The sequence below is a fragment of the Dromiciops gliroides genome, chromosome 4 (genome assembly GCF_019393635.1).
Source record: "Dromiciops gliroides isolate mDroGli1 chromosome 4, mDroGli1.pri, whole genome shotgun sequence".
Lineage (NCBI taxonomy): Eukaryota > Metazoa > Chordata > Mammalia > Microbiotheria > Microbiotheriidae > Dromiciops > Dromiciops gliroides.
In genome coordinates, this window is record NC_057864.1 from 238,932,927 (window position 1) to 238,950,546 (window position 17,620).

The window sequence follows — 17,620 nt, forward strand, 5'->3', positions numbered from 1 at the left end:
ATTATTATTATTATTATTACGGGGCAATGGGGGTTAAGTGACTTGCTCAGGGTCACACAGTCTTATTTATTTTTAGGTTAGATTTATTTAGTTCTGAGAGGGAAAGATTAAAGTCCCATACTATTACAGCACTAGTATCTGTCTCCACTTGTAATTCATTTAACTTTTCTTTAAAAAATGTAAATGTTATAGTATTTGATGCATATAGGTTCAGTATTGATACTGTTTCATTGTCTATGGTACTTTTTATCAAAATGTAGTTACTCTGTTTATCTCTTTTAACTAAATCTATTTTAGCCATGATTTTGTCTGAGTTCATAATTGCTATCCCTGACTTTTTTTGCATCAATTGTTGCATAAATTCTATTCCAACCCTCTCTCTTAATTCTATGTGTATCTTTCATTCTTAAATATGTTTCTTTTAAACAACATATTATTGGATTCTGATTTTTAATCCATTCTGCTATCCATTTATGTTTTATGGGTTAGTTCATCCCATTCATATTCAAAGTTACAATTACTATTTGTGAATTTCCCTCCATCTCATTTTTATTCACAATTGTTCTTCTTGGCCTCTCTTTTGACCATGTCCCTGTTATCTTATCTTTTCCCCTTACGCTCTTATTCCTTATTTTACCTACCCCTCTAAAATTTCCTCCCTTACCTTCTTCCTCCCTGACCCTCTTAATTCTATTCTATTCTATTCTATTCTATTCTATTCTATTCTATTCTATTCTATTCTATTCTATTCTATTCTATTCTATTCTATTCTATTCTATTCTATTCTATTCTATTCTATTCTATTATTCTTTTAAAAAGTCTCTCCCCCACCTTATCCCCCAGTTCCAACATTACCAGCCCTCTATCCCCACCTGTTTACTCCATATTTTTCTTTCACACCCCATTTTTATGATCTTGTCTACTTCACTAAAACAGCAATTCTGGTTGCACAGGTTCTTGTCCACAGTATCCAGTTGAGAAGTATGTGCCTATGGTGGTTACCAACAAAAAGTCCATCGTCACTCTAGAAGCTTCAAGGGTAATGTCTTTGGAAAGGTGGTCTATATTCCAGATATCACAATCATCAATGATTAGGAAACTAAAGTATTGTGCATATTCTGAGATCTTGTATGGTACTATTACCTAGGAATACTATAATAATAATAATAATAACAACAACAACAATAATAATAGGATACTGATGGAGCCAATCCCATGCAAATCCATAGGGCAATCCAGCACCAATTAGGTTTTTTGTCTGTGTAGTTGTCAACAAATCATCACCAATAACCAGGATATTTCTCTTGGAATTACTTGATCATGTTAATTTGGAAGATGGCATTTTCTTGGGAAGAGTCTCCCATAATTATACTAACATCAGCTTGAGCCAACAGGTCAAGCCAATATTTGTCATCATGGGTGCCAATAACTACCGCCATGTAGAAGCTGTTTCTTGGTGTTCTTGGAAAACAATGGGTGGTCCAGGTTCATATAGATCATGATGACCACTAGTTTATCATTCTAAACCATGATCAATGTCTTTCCCCTTCTTACCCCATGATAGGATTCCATCACCTTCCTTTAGTATGAACTTTGCAGGAGCCATCATTAGATCTTTTCCCTTTGTTATGATCCTTCTTTAAAAAGTCCATATCTCAAGAGGAGATAATGCCTAATAAATGGTTGCTGATCTTGCCATTATCTGTGATGGGAACCAACAGAATGCTATGTGTTGGCATCAAACATAAATAAGGCTTCAAATGCATCTCTGATTTGAATTTTGTAGCTCAGGACCACAGGGTCAGTGATAAAGCTTAGCTTAGCTTTTTTTCACTTTTTTTACTTTATCAGCCTGGAATTCTAGAGTGCAATTGTGAAGGATAAAGCCAATATGCTTCTTGTGAGTGCCACAGCAGTGGCCATTCTTGCTTCAGCAATTGTTCCTATTGGGAATGAAACAAGTGGGGTCTTTAGGATTATCTTCTTGGTCAGCACTGTGGTCAGGTCTACTTGATCAGCACTCAAGTCGTTGTGGTTTGGGAGGGTGATGAAGGCACTGTAAGTAAACCCCTCCCTGAAGTCAAAGAGCTGCTGCAGCCTGAGAACATAACCAGTGCTGCTGCCAATCACACAGTCAGACATGCAAAGACCAGGGAAAGAGGGAGGAAAGTCTCCTTCATGGATCTGATGTTTCTTCCACAGAAGAGATCTCCTTATACTAAAGTATCCTTTTATGCCTTCCATCTTAAAAGGTTGACTCATATTGAGTTGGTAGCATATGAAAAGCCCCAGTTCTTCTTGACAAGAAATGCTATTGACCCCATCTCCCCCATCTGGGACTTATGCAACTGATATTTTTAGCCCTTGTTCTCCTTCTTTACCTTTTCTCTTATTCCTTTCTCCCCATTTCATCCATAGTGAGTGTGACATTTATAACTGACAGGCTTAGGACATGTGGGTGCTCTTGAGAAGGAGGAACTCTAGGGAGAAGAGAGAGTATTGAGAAAAGTTTATTTTTTATTTTATTTTACTTTTAAATTAATTTATCATTACTTTTATAGGGGAAAATGGGATTTAGTCCAAGCCCTGCTGGATGATCTCCCAACTCTGATAATAGCTGAAGAATTGCTGAGGAGAAGCAGCCAAGAAGGTTTGGTTGCAGCGGTATGCTAGTAAATGTTTAACAACTGTGAGGTGAGTGGAGAGGAAAGTACATTCTCATGACACACTTATAAGTTTAATCTGCAGTATTAACATTTTCTTTATCACTTTCTTAAGTCTGGATAATCAGGAAAAAAATAAAACAGGCTTCAATTTGTAGCACTTACCAATTTCTGAAGTGTAAATGCTAATGCTAAAAATTTAACCATGTTCAGTTAGATTCCAACAATGACTCCACACTATCTCTGCCTGGCTGAGATCAGTACAGGGCTAAAAGGGTCCAGCAGAGATGATTCTAGCATGAAAAATTCCAAATATGGAGGGTTTCACAAAATGGGCAGGGTAAGGAGTAAGGATACACTTAGATCAGAGTCAGCCTGTCACAAGAAAGGGAAAGTCCAGAAAACCTGAGATTTTCTGGAGTACCATAGGAATTTAGTTCAAACCTACAAGAATCCCAAGATTTCATCTGGGAGGGTATTCTCTCAAATGACACAGACTATAACCTTTTATAATTTAGTAGATGATATCAAGAGTTGCTGTGCTGGTAATTTCACCGTCATGCAGATTTTCCAAACTTAGCTTGTCTTGCTACTCAGAAGTCAGGTTATCACTGGACCTGTATTTGAAGCCCTTTGAACCCATTAGGATGTGCTGGGGCTTGGTTCTTTGTTTTTTAATAAAATTTTATTTTCAGTTCTAAATTCTCTCCCTCCCCACAACCCCTCTCCCACCCATTGATAGGCAAGTAATATAATACCCACCATACATGTGGTCATGCAAAAAACTATTTCCACATTAACCATGTTGTAAAAATAAATTAGGGGAGAAAAATAAAATGGAAAAACAAGATAGAAAATGTCATTCTTGAGCTGTGTGTGTGTGTGTATATGTGTGGTGGAGATGGAATATCAGTTCCAAGGTATGTTGAAGAACACTTTAGTGGAGGTTTGCATTTGCTTTTTTTTTTTTTTTTTGTGGGGCAACGGGGGTTAAGTGACTTGCCCAGGGTCACACAGCTAGTAAGTGTCAAGTGTCTGAGGCTGGATTTGAACTCAGGTCTTCCTGAATCCAGGGCCAGTGCTTTATCCACTGCACCACCTAGCTGCCCCCTGCATTTGCTTTTTAAAATTCATAGTGAATAAAAAGTGCTCAAGAATAGAAATCAAATATCAGAATGCATTTCCTTTTCAAAGTGTTACAAACAATTTGCGATTGTGTAGAATTTTGAAAACTGGAAAGGGCCTCAGATTTCTCTAGCTCTAACTAAGAAAAGACTTCCTTCAAATAATTTATGAATCCTCCTTCTCCAGGAGTCCTATCCTGAAATCGCAAAACTCCCCCCAACTCACCTCACAAATATGACTCCTTCCCTCTACTCCCCATAACTTGGGCATGATCTAACTACCCATAATCCTGACAATAATAGATAGAGGATCTGCTTGGAAATCAGGAAAGCTTGGGTTCAAATCTCATTTTTGACATAGCTGACAAAGAGGCAAGTCATTAATAGTGCACCAGTCGGGGCAGCTAGATGGCGGAGTGGATAGAGCACCGGCCCTGGAGTCAGGAGTACCTGAGTTCAAATCCGGCCTCAGACACTTAACACTTACTAGCTGTGTGACCCTAGGCAAGTCACTTAACCCCAATTGCCTCACTAAAAAAAAAAAAAAAAAGAAGCACAAAAAAAAAATAGTGCACCAGTCAACTTTTTTGGGGGGCAGGGCAAAGGGTGACTTGCCCAGGGTCACACAGCTAGTAAGTGTCAAGTGTCTGAGGCTGGATTTGAACTCAGGTCTCCCTAAATCCAGGGCCAGTGCTTTATCCACTGTGCCACCTAGCTGCCCCCAACTTTTAAGGTTATAAGTTGCACAGTTATTGTCAATCATATTTGTGGAGGAAGTTCTCTCTCTCTCTTTCTCTCGTTTTTTATATTTATTATTAGTTTCAAATAATCTCCCTCCCTCTACTCCCATTGAGAAGGCAAGAAATATGATATCTATTATTTATATGAAGTCATGCAAAACATATTTTCACATTAGCCATGTTGAGAAAGCAAAGTAAGAGAAATAAAGTGAAAAAATATGCTTCAATTCCTACTTAGAGTTCATCAGTTCTCTCTCTGGAGGTGGATAGCATTTTTCATCATGAGTCTTTGGAATTGTTATGGATCGTTCTATCAGAGTAGCTAAGTCCTTTACAGTTGAATATTACAATATTGCTATTACTGTGTACATTGTTTACCTATTTCTTCCCACTTCACTTTGCATCACCTCATGTAAATCTGTGCAAGTTTCTTCATCAGTTTCTTCCTCTTCATCAATTCCCAATACCACTATGGCTGTAGGCAAGCTATGTAACCTGTATGAGCCTCAGCTTATTCATCTTCAAAATGAAGGTAACAACTGTATTTGATTTACTACTTTCCCTAATAGGAGGCCATAAAAGGAGGCTCTTACTAGGTGTGCATGTGTCTGGTGCTTTTATTTACACAATGAGCGGTTGCTTAGAGGAGTATCAATATTGTTTTATTTTCTTTCTATTTCTTACCTTGAAAGCTCCTAAATTTGGTAGGGTATGACTAGCCCAATACATTTTACAATAGTCTGTTCCTGGGGAGCAGATAGAATTTTTTTGGGGGGGGTAGTCTGTAGGCTGCTGTGCAAGTAATATTTTGAGGAGGAGATCTCTAGACAATGTCTGTGGCTAGAATTTCAAGTCTGTGGGAAGTACTACATAGGAAAGCATTTGTTTGTTTTAAATATAAATGAAGGCTTTGCAGTAAGTGATATGTGTTCAGTTGTTTTAGTCATGTTCAACTTTTCATGATCCCATTTGGTATTTTCTTGGCAAAAAGTTACATGATAACTTTATTATATATTTAAAAGGAATAGCAAGTTGTATATAATAGATTTTAATTTCATGTACAACAATCTTTTTTTCCTACTCTGCTATGTTACGAAAATTCTTGTTTTATTTCTTAAGTTCAGAATAAAATAAATAAAACTAAAAAATAAAGAAAGAGATGTTAAAAAGTTTTAAATCTATGTTTCCATGGCCCTTTGCTAAATATAATTTTATTATATTATCATCTGAAAGGGGTATATTTAATACTTCTGCTTTTCTGCCTTTGGTTGTGAGGTTTTATGTCCTGATATATAGTCAGTTTTTTGGAGATGCTATGTCCAGCTGAGAAAAAGATATACTTCTTTCTACTCCCATTCAGTTTTCTCCAGAGGTTCATCAAATTTAACTTCTCTAACATTTTACTTATCTCCTTGACTTCTTTCTTATTTATTTTATGGTTAGACTTATCTAGCTTTGAGAGGGGAAAGTAGAAATCATAAACCAGAGTATAGAGAGTTGATCAGGGAGAAAAGAGAAGATGGAGGCAGTGATAGGAGGAGAGATATCAAATGATTGTTTGTGAAATGGTAGGGCCTCAGTGAGGGCTCTATCTCACTGCTCAGTGAAAGTGAAATTGTATTTGAGTGTGAAACACTATCACCCAATTACACAGCCCTACTTTCCTTGGTCAACCCTGGAAATTGAGTTAAATTCTCAACAGTCCAAATAATTAGCACTAGTGGACTCACTCAGCATTGTTACATTCTGTAGAGATCTTAAGGAGTTCATTTACCTAAAGACCAGAGGATGAGGAAAGAGGCTCCATCTTCATCACCACTTGGGATTCCAACTAGCAGGTCACAGAAGAAAAGGGAATTACTGTTTCCTCTATCTCTCCATTTTGGCCTCCCTCAGTGGCTATGTTGTTGTTATTATTCAGTTGTGTCCAACTTTTTGTGACCCCATTTGGAGTATTCTTGGCAAAGATACTACAGTGGTTTGCAATTTCCTTCTCTGGCTCATTTTTACAAATGAAGACACTGAGGCAATCAGGGTTAAGTGACTTGCTCAAGTTTATACCACTAGTAACTGTTTTACGCCAGATTTGAGCTCAGGGATATGAATCTTCCTGACCCCCAAGTCATCCACTGTGCCATCTAGCTGGATCATAATGGGCATGTTAGCCCTCCTTGTATTTGTACCTCTGGGAAGGAAGCAGGGTGTGTTTTTTTTTAATTAAAAACTAAGCTGGGTGGAGATTATAAAATTACCAACCAGATTAGGGTTGGAGTCCTAGAAACTCTGGGTAGTAGTTCCAAATGACAATCAAGAGGCAGAGATGTAACTCAGCTTTCTGGAATGGGGTGTGGCAAGCAGTATGGAAAAAATTAGCTTTAGACTAACACCTCACACCTTATACCAAGATAAGCTCCAAATAGACAAGTGATCCTAGAAATAAAAGGTCATATCATACAAAAATTAGAGAAAACATGGGGGAAAACTATCTATCAGATCTATGGATAGAAGAAAAAGTTCACAACCTAACAAAGGATTGCAGAAGGTAAAATAGGTAATTTGGATTAGATAAAATTTTAAAGCTTTTGCACAAACCAATCCCATAAAGTTAAGATTAAATGAAAGGGGCAGCTAGGTGGCGCAGTGGATAGAGCACCGGCCCTGGAGTCAGGAGTACCTGGGTTCAGATCTGGCCTCAGACACTTAACACTTACTAGCTGTGTAACCCTAGGCAAGTCACTTAACCCCAATTGCCTCACTAAAAAAAAAAAAAGATTAAATGGAAAACAATGGAGGAAAATCTTTATAGCAAGTTTCTATAAGGAGCTGATTAAAATTTATAAGAATAACAGCCATTCCCCAATTGATAAATGATTTAAGAATATGAATAGGAAATTGTCAAAGAAACAGGATATAGTCTTTTGAAAAAATGCTCCAACTTACTACAAGTTAGAAATGTAAATTAAAGCATTTCTGAGATTCTGCCTCACAACCATTGAATTGGCAAAGATGGCAAAAAAGGAAAATGATAAATATTGGAGGAGCTTCATTATTTGTCTAATGTCATAGCTTGATATCCAGTTGATATCTAGCTACCAGGTGATATCGATTAGTCAGTTCAGCTTAATTAGCTTTTTTTTTTTTTTTTTTTTTTTTTTGCGGGGCAATGGGGGTTAAGTGACTTGCCCAGGGTCACACAGCTAGTAAGTGTCAAGTGTCTGAGGCCGGATTTGAACTCAGGTCCTCCTGACTCCAGGGCCGGTGCTTTATCCACTCCGCCACCTAGCCGCCCCCCTTAATTAGCTTTTAGAAAGGAATATGTACTAAAGCTGAATGAAAAGATAGTTGGTACAAAACATTTCTCCAAACATCAAGGGAAGGGAAGGAAGGTAAATAATAATTTATAACTCACCTATTATGTGCCAGATACTGTTTTAAGTGCTTTAAAATATTATCTCATTTGACAACATTATCTCCCAACAACCCTAAATATCAGTTCCCCCTATCTATATCTGTGAAAGGTATCTCCTTTTCTCTCTCTCTCTCTCTCTCTCTTTTTTTAGTGGCATGACCTTTTATATCTAGCTCATTATTCATATTCGAACTTCTTGTGGAATATAATGTCAGATATTTGTGTAAACTTAATTTCTGCCAGACTGCTTTCCAGTTTTCTCAGCAGTTTTTGTTGAATAGCAAGTTCTTGCCCCAGCAGTTCGAGTTATGGGATTTATTAGACATTAGGCTTCTGAATATTGTGTTCACAATCCACCCCACCAATTAATTTTACAGGTCAAGGTGTGAGCTAATCATTTTAGTATCCAGAAAGCAAGGTCTGGACCCCTGTGACTTCTAGCTATCAACTGTCTGAGTGAATCTGCCTCCAGGGGCATCCCTCCTTTTAGGGGAGGGTCATTATCCCTAAAGAGGAGAAAAATGTCATCAACTCTATAATCACTGGGACATTGTTGAGCTGCTTTGGTAAGAACCCTGTACTTATCTAAATATTATTTAGATCCTGTTAGAAATCATGACTAGGGAGACCCTTTGGGTTAGATTTTAGACTTAGGTACATGGGGGAGAATTCTGCATCTGAACTCTTAGATCCAAAGGCCTCCAAGTTTGAAGGCAGCCAGTCTTGAACTAGCACAGAGAAACACAGAGACAAGTTGCAGAAGGATCTCAAATCCTGAAATAAGTCAGAGCCTTGGTTGAGGAATAAAGCATCTATAATTGAGATAACAGAGTAGTAAACCTGCCACCCTTGGGGATGTCCCATGAATGCAGAGCAGAGTGGATTTCCCAACCTGAAGACCCATGCAAAAGTTTGTTACACTTTTAGGAGAGGGGGAAGGTAGTATGAGACAGCAAGCCCCGGTCATGAGATATTGGCCATTCTCCTCAATCTGAGCAAGGATAACTGCTTCATTATGGCTGTATTACTCTTCATGCTATGAATCCCAACAGAGGGTAGGACATTCAGGGGCTGTTGTCTTTCTTAAACTGGCTTTGTTTCCAAGGAAAGATTCTAGGATGGGGACTTAAGGTGTGGCTCATCTCAACCTGATCCACACCATTTTAAGGGTAGGAATGCAAGAACATTACTGGAATTCTCACATTGCTAGTATAATTAAGGGATAGTGTCAGTTAATATTATATTTGGCACTAACAATTTTCTGTCACGTGGTATGCCTGCTTTTAGTGCAGAGAATTCCTTATGGAATTAAAAGGGGCTGGGGGGGAGGCCAATAAGCCTGAATCTGAGCAGGATTTTCTGGTGTTTGGGTTTCATATTCTCAGCCCCAGGAAGAAAAATGGAAATAGAGAAGATGGGTCTGATGCTCCAGGCCCTAGAAACAGAATGGTAGTACTAAGCAGGGGTCCAATCAGTTTCCCCTGTCTGGCCCCTGGAAACAGGTAGCCTGATCTTTATCTAAATAGAAGAATCCTGGGGATAAGGAAGCCACTATATCTTTCCTGTGTACATTGAGCAAAGTGCCTAACATAAAGTTAGGGAAATAAAATGTAAATTTTTAGTCACTGCTAATTGGGTTAAAAAAATTTTCCCCCAAAATAAGGAAGGAAAACTTAAAGGAAAAAAATTAAGTTCTTGACTGTGTGAGAATTTGGTTAGGTTGGTATGAGTAAATGAGAGTCTTTGCCCCCCACTTTCTCTTGGGGAAGGGGAGGGAAGGAGAGAGAGTGTGTGTGAGTGAATAGAAAAGCTGTACATTCAGCTGAAAGAGAAACTTGAACTGATTATTGTGTTAGAAGTGTTGTGTGTTCTTACAAGTATTACATATTTTCACAAGTGTATGTTCTCACATGCATTTGTGAATTCAGCCCTAATAATATTGGAGTTGGAGGGACAAAAGGATTTTAGTGATAGACTTAGCAAAGCATTTTAATTCAGCTTTTAATAAAATTTTAGTTCTCTCCCCCTCTCCTGGTGCCTGGCCAGCTGGAAGAAAGGGGAAAAAAGATTATTTACTACTCATATCCTTTACATTTAAGGAAAGACTATATTGATACATCAAGGTAAGAATGTGCCTATACACAGGAAATCGAGAATCAAACATATTTCTTAAAATATGCTTTTGGGGGACAGCTAGGTGGCTTGGTGAATAAAGCACCGGCCCTGAATTCAGGAGGACCTGAGTTCAAATGTGACCACAAACACTTGACACTTACTAGCTATGTGACCCTGGCCAAGTCACTTAACCCTCATTGCCCTGCAAAAAAAAAATCTGCTTTTGATTTTGTTTTCAATTATAATGGGAAAGGAGTCTGGGCTTTCATAGAATTATTTCATATACGATTCATGTTTTTCTCTAAGGTGGATTTTCTGGATAAATACTTTAAACTGGGTTATTGAATAGATGTTGAATAATTCAAATACTTGAATCCAATTTGAATACTTGTCCCCTTTGTAACTTTTGTGAGAAGTCTTACTCTGTAGACTCTGTATTCATCCTCTCTCCCTTCTCTTACCACCCAACATGGTAGCTTTTTCAAGGTCAGTGTCAGGTCTTCAAAGTTACCTTCCAGAATAGCTGAACATGCCAACACTATGCAGTGCAAACAATCAATTCAGAAAAAATGTCCATAAACTCAGTGATCTGACTCGGGACCATCAGTGCTCCTCCCCACCCCAAACCTTCAAATCTGGATAAAAAAGTTAGACTTCCTTGTTACATCACAACAGAAACTAGGCTTTTTCTGTATATAAGCAGGTATAATCTGGCTTCTGAAAATTTGTGCCTTGACCCAGAAAAGTCAGGTTTACTCTAAAGGCAATTGTCATTCAGGCATGGCTTAGACTAGATGCCCTCTGAGGTCCCTTTTGTTGCCAAGATGCTGTGATTCTGTGAACTGAGCAAGGAAGTATTCATGGGCGGGGGGAGAGTTAGAGGAGAAGTTTGAAATCATCTAATCTAATTCCCTTTTTTTAAAGGCTATTGGTGGCATAGTGGATAGAGACCTAACCTTGGATTCGGGAAGACCTGAGTTTAAATCCAGCTTTAAACACTTACTAACTATATGACCCTAGGCTGGTCATTTGACCTCAATTTCCTCAAATGTTAATGTGCCTCTGATGGTTATCGTGAAGATCAAATGAGATGATATGTGTAAAGTGCTTACCACAGTGCCTGGCACATAGTAAGCACTTAATAAATGTTGGTTTTTCCTTCTCTCCCTCCCCCTACTCTGCCTGCCCTCAGGCAGAAACTTGAATAGGTGCAAATATCCGCTGCAGGTTTTCAGCTATGTCTGACTCATCTCTGGATTGAACTCCCCCCTCCCCCCCATGGGTGGCTAAGCCAGAAGAGTTGATGGGTGTCACCTGATAGAAGAGGTAGCTTTTAGCTGGCAGGAGATGGCTTTTGACATAAGCTATGACTTTAGTCAGAGGGGTGGAGGAATAGGCTCCTTCCCTACCCCCAGCATAATGGCTAGGATAGGGCTATTTGGGCCCCACACCCCATGTGTAATGTGGACTCAATTAGCCAGGCTTGGACTAGAGGTGCCTACCTGCCTTGCTTCTCCTTTGGAATTTCCTTTCCTCTAGTGCTGACCTTGTAAACTTCAAAAGGTTTTGGAATGCCTCTGAGTGCTAGGAACAAGGCATCTCTCAGATCAGTTACATTTGTAATAGCAGTAGCTGGACTGATCTTGGTACAAGGTATAATGGAATTTTGGGGGGGACCCAAGAGGATTGTTACTCAACAATCTGGATTCTTGAGGTTAGGATTGGATCATAGCAGAAAAGAGTCCAACCCTGACCTCAAGAGTGAAGCAAATAACCACTTATTCCGACTGGCCAGTTGGCCAGGGTAGATATTAAGATGAACAAAATTTTTAGGGCAGCATTATGAGCTAAACATTATTCAAAGTAACATTGTGTGTGGTGAGGGTGGGGGGGGAGAAAAGAAAGATGGCTATTCATAAAACAGGTTGTTATGCAAGAAGAAAAATGTATATGCTTAGTTACAGGAGATAGGTACAAATATGTTAGTTACAGGAGATAGGTTCAAATTTGTACATTACCCTTTTTGTTCCCAACCAGTCACCCCACCCCACCCCCAAGGGAAATCCTACACTTAAGACCATAACCTCTAGTAGAACCATTTTGTTGGTGTGGGTTTTCCCTCCAGCAGTATAAATTACAACTTTTCTACTACTCAGTAGGTGGTCACAGACTTGCTATTACCAAAATATTCATCACTATGGGACCATACTGGTGATGGGCTTCTTTGAATTTAGCTAGGTTGATTTTATTTTATTTTATTTTATTTTTTATTAGTGAGGCAATTGGGGTTAAGTGACTTGCCCAGGGTCACACAGCTAGTAAGTGTTAAGTGTCTGAGGCCAGATTTGAACTCAGGTACTCCTGACTCCAGGGCCAGTGCTCTATCCACTGCGCCACCTAGCTGCCCCTAGGTTGATTTTAGAAAAAGACATTATTCGATCCATCACCAGGTCTGTCCTAGACATCTTTCCAGCTCGGTAGAACCTGTCAGATCTTTAAGGTCCTGGAGTCATTTCCATGCCATAACAAGAGAACAGAGGAGGATTTTGAGGAGGATTTGCCATATATTCCCAATGAATTTCTCTGTCCCATTCAAGTGATTTATGTGCCTATTCCTGAATTTTTCTGAAAGGGGAAACCCAGCTCAAGAGCTGGGAAATGTTCAGGGCAGAATGTCTCCTTGCTGACTCTTTCTTCAATTCATCCCCCAAATTGGCTCCCATACTGACCTCAAGGCTCCAGGGGCCCTAGATTTGGGGAAAGCATGAGACTGATACTCAAGGTATGTCATGAGCTCCGATCAATCCTGGTGCTGATGAAGTTACTGATCTCCTACTGAGCCTGATTTGATATCTACTGTGATTCCTACTCTGTAGGAGCCAGTGATGATGGCAGGTGATGCATACCATTAGTAAAGTATCAGGAGTCAGGAGCAGTTTTCTTGGAAGAGAAGGAAGTTGTTTAAATGCAGGGTTCAATCTTTCTTGACCTGTTCTGGTAGGGTTCTGACATATATTTATTACCTTCTCAGAATATGTACCCTATAGACTTCCCCTCTCATCATCACCTTCATTTTCTAACAGAGAAAGAAAATACATGAAAAATGTAATTTCCTGAAGGGATTTTTTTTCCTTAGGAAAAAAAGGAAAATTTTGGGAAAATGGATAATAACAGATGCTTGAGAATAAATGTATGAGACTAAGATGGGCAAAATATAAACCTGTCAAAAGAACTGACACTAGTGCCAATCCTCTGGCTTTTAAATTTGTTCAAAGCCTGGCCCCTCCCACCTTTTTGGTCTTCTGACACCTTACTCCACTTCATATGCTCTTTCTTCTAATGGCATGTCTCCTTCCTGTTCCTTGCATTTTATCTAGAAATTCTGAGAGATTTCACTGTCTGTCTCCAATGACTGGAATGTTCCTCCTCATCTCTGTTTCCTGGCTTCTGCAGCTTGCTTCAATATTCAACTAAAATTCCACCTTCCACAAGAAGCCTTTCCCAGTTTTGCTTAATCTTTGTGCCTACCCTCTGAGAGTACCCCAATTTATCCTGCATATATAGATATATAAAATATGCACATAGCTGTTTGCATATTATCTCCTGCATTAGACAGGGAGCTCCTTGAGAACAGGGACTGGTTGTTGCCTTTCTCTGTATAATCTAAGCAAGGGTTAGCATAGTGACTGGTGCATGGCAAGAGTTGACTTGACTTGACCCTGGACAGGAGGGACTGGTGTCAAAGGACCCTTCCCAACACAAAAGGTACAATTTGGAAGGCTCTTGTTTTCACCCAGGGAAATCCTGGGGACTTTGTATATGGCTTATTTTGCTCCTTAAAAGGGTCCTCGATTCTCCATAGGAAAGCACTCAAGCTAACAATGGCAGTATTTATTTATTTATTTATTTATTTATTTATTTATTTATTTATTCATTCATTCATTTATTTATTTATTCATTTATTTATTTATTTATTTATTTATTTATTTATTCATTCATTCATTCATTCATTTATTTATTTATTTGTTTATTTATTTATTTGTTTATTTATTTATTTTTGGTGAGGCAATTGGGGTTAAGTGACTTATCCAAGGTCTGAATTTGAACTCAGGTCCTCCTGAATCCAGAGCCGGTGCTCTATCCACTGTGCCACCTAGCTGCCCCTAACAATGGTATTAAACACAACAGTTTTTTTGTTTGCAGGGCAATAAGGGTTAAGTGACTTGCCCAGGGTCACACAGCTAGTAAGAAACACAGCAGTTTTAATTTAACATGGCAAAAGTACAGAAAGTACATACACCCAAAACTGTAGATAGTCAAGAAAATTCTCCTTTCTGATATCCAGGACATATTTGGTCATTCTCAACTTAAAGAACTATCAATTTTGTGTCAAACTATGAATGTGTGTGTATGTGAATGTCTCCATGATTATATATGTGCTTGCACCTGTGTTCATGTTCAAATTATTTAAAGTACCCCAGAGCTTCAAAGGAAGGAAATTAGAATCGATTGACATAATCTTTTTGGCCAGGACAAGGAATACTAAGAGTAATCTTAGAGTTTTAGAACCATAGTATATTCAAACTGAAAGGGGCTTTGGAAACCACATAGTCCAACCCTCTCATTTTATTTTTATTTTTTAAATGCAGCTAAGTGATACATTGGATTTGGAATAAGAAAGACCAAAGTTCAAATCCACTTTAGACACCAGCTTGGTGACCCTGGAGAAGTCATTTAACCTCCATCTGCCTCAGTTTTCAGAGCTGTAAAGTGGAGCTAATAATATCTACCTCCCAGAGTTGTGAGGATAAAATGATATACTATTTATTTTTGTTTTGTTTTTTTTTGGCGGGGCAATCGGGGTTAAGTGACTTGTCCAGGGTCACATAGCTAGTAAGTGTCAAGTGTCCAAGGTCAAATGTGAACTCAGGTCCTCCTGAATCCAGGGCTGGTGCTTTATCCATTGCGGCACCTAGCCGCCCCTTGATATACTATTTATAAAGTGCTTAAACTGCTATATAAATGCTAGCTCTTGTTAGCTATTATTGTTTTAAATTAAAAATAAGTTTTATTGATGTCTTGTGGTTTTTAAATTTTTTTTTTTTACTGAGGCATTTGGGGTTAAGTGACTTGCCCAGGGTCACACAGCTAGTAAGTGTTAAGTGTCTGAGGCCGGATTTGAACTCAGGTACTCCTGACTCCAGGGCCGTTGCTCTATCCACTGTGCCACCTAGCTGCCCCCGTTGTCTTGTGTTTTTAATTTCATGATAATTTCTGGAAATATCTCCTTCTTCCTCCAAACTGAATTCTATCTTGTAATGAAGAAAAAGATCAAGTGAAAACACTTAATACAGTAAGTACATCTAACAATGTATACATTATATATGCATACAGTGTGTACAAGGTATACATTATTCTGTCTTCTACACTGGCAGACACTCCTGTCCTCTCTACTTTGAAGCAGGAGGAAGGAATGCTTCACCACCTGTTCTCTCAGCTCATCACTCCTGAGCCCCTCTTTTTTCCAAAGGGCTTGTTTGTTTGTTTGTTTGTTTTTACAAAAGGCTTGTTCTCCTTGGTTCCAGATGGCAGAACTAGGAATGATTCATGAACATTACAGAGAAGCAGATTGAAATTTCAATGTAAGAGAAGAATTACTGACATGGAATGCTATCTAAAAGTGGCAAGGACTGCCTCAGGAGGTAGTGGCCCCCTTTTCCCTATAGGTCTTCCAGATCAGAAATGTTGTAGCAGCGATGATAAAATGAGCTAAGAGCAAAGGATAAGGTCAGGCAAAATGTTGTGAGAAATTTGAAGCAGGGACCATTTTCACCTGAGGAGGATAGGGTGGAGTCAGGGAAGGCTTAACTAGAAGTTGCTACTCATATAGAGAGATATGATCACAGAATCTGGCCCTGACATATGATGAATATTTTATTTCTTGGACAGATCACTCTGATATCCTCCCAGAAAAAGAATGGTGGTCTTTCTGAAGGATATTCAATACCAGCCAGTAGTTGGGAGAAGGATGGCCAAACTGGGGGCGGGGGTGAGGGAGGAAAGCCTCCAGTGACCAGGATCTCCCCTAGAGCCAGCTGATCTGCTGACCCTAGGGTCCTTAGGCCAAGGCCTTGGGCTTAAAAGGGCTTAAGGCATGTTATTTCTCCTATCCATTTCCATGGCCGATGAAGCTTCTGGTCTCCTCCAGAACCAGTCTTGGCCCCATCTGTGATGAAGTCCACTCAGCCCATGGCTCAGGCCTAGGTTGGAGCCATGAGGGTGATATATAGCTGCAGAGAAGGGGCTTCTTAGGTGCAGGATTTTCATCTAGAACAGAATAATGTGAAAAATATCAGAGCTACGTCCTCTTCCAATCCCTTTATCACTCTTGATTTCATCTAGATTATGGATTAGAATCAAGGCACATTCTATCTCCCATCTATTTCCATGGCTAGAATTGAATCAATCCAGAGTCAGACTAGAAGGGACCATAGAGGGTGGCTAACTAGTTGAACTACCTTATCCTATGAATACAAAGAAAGGCCAAGAAAGAGGGTTAGGGGGTAGTGTGACTTGTCCAGTTGTTGAACTATTGCTGGAGTCAGTGGAAACCTGCTACCTCTCCTGAGAAGCAGCTTTTGTTGATATTGCACATAAGACAGTGGACCTGGAAGCAGAAAGACCTGAGTTTAGATCCTGCTTTAAGACACTCACTAAACTGTGTGACTCTGGACAAGTCACTTAACCTCTGTCTGCCTCACATATATATATATATATATATATATATATAATAGCACCTACTTCCCAGGGTTGTTGTGAAGATAAAAATGAGATAATATTTGCAAAGTACTTTGTAAACCTTACAATGCTATATAAATGCTAGCTATTATTTTTATTATTCTCAGCAGAAAGGGAAGGATCACTGATCAAGCCTCATGGTTTCTTATACTAATACCTTTAAGTTTATTGTTGTTGTTCAGTTATTTCAGTCATGTCCAACCCTTTGTGACCCCATTGGGGGTTTTCTTGGCAATTTGCCATTTCCTTCTGCAACTCATTTTACAGGTGAGGTAACTGAGGCAAAGAGGGTTAAGTGACTTGCCTAGGGTCACACAGCTAGTAAGTGTCTGAGGCTACATTTGAACTCAGGTATTCCTGACTCCAGGCCAGGTGCTCTGTCCATGGTGTCAACTAGCTGCCCCTTTAAGTTTTTAAATTTATGCCATCATTCTATTCAAACTATCATTTTATACTGTGGTTGGAAATAAACACATGATAACTGTGATTGTTTTTGTTTTTAGTGTTTAATTTATCTTAAATCATGGTGACCAGTCTCAGAAAAGTCTACATATATACTACTTCTCTAAAAATGTCATGCTTCAATGCTTCATTGTAGGGCAGAGGTAACTCTTGGTTCTCAAGTCTAAGACTTGAGAATGCAAGTGTTAGTAGGTCTCAACGAACTGGAAGACTGAGTGGAAACTTGGGCATGATGGCCAGCCTAGTTTAGTTGGAAGAGGTGCATCGCAAGCAATGAATACTTTTTGGCCATAGCAATTTAGTGGTAAT

At 39.1% G+C, this 17,620-nt stretch overlaps 1 pseudogene; it reads right to left on the minus strand.

The window, feature by feature from the left end:
• Positions 1-1,310: 1,310 nt before the first annotated feature.
• LOC122754929 lies at positions 1,311-2,262 on the minus strand (annotated as a pseudogene).
• Between the last annotated feature and the right edge of the window lie 15,358 nt (positions 2,263-17,620).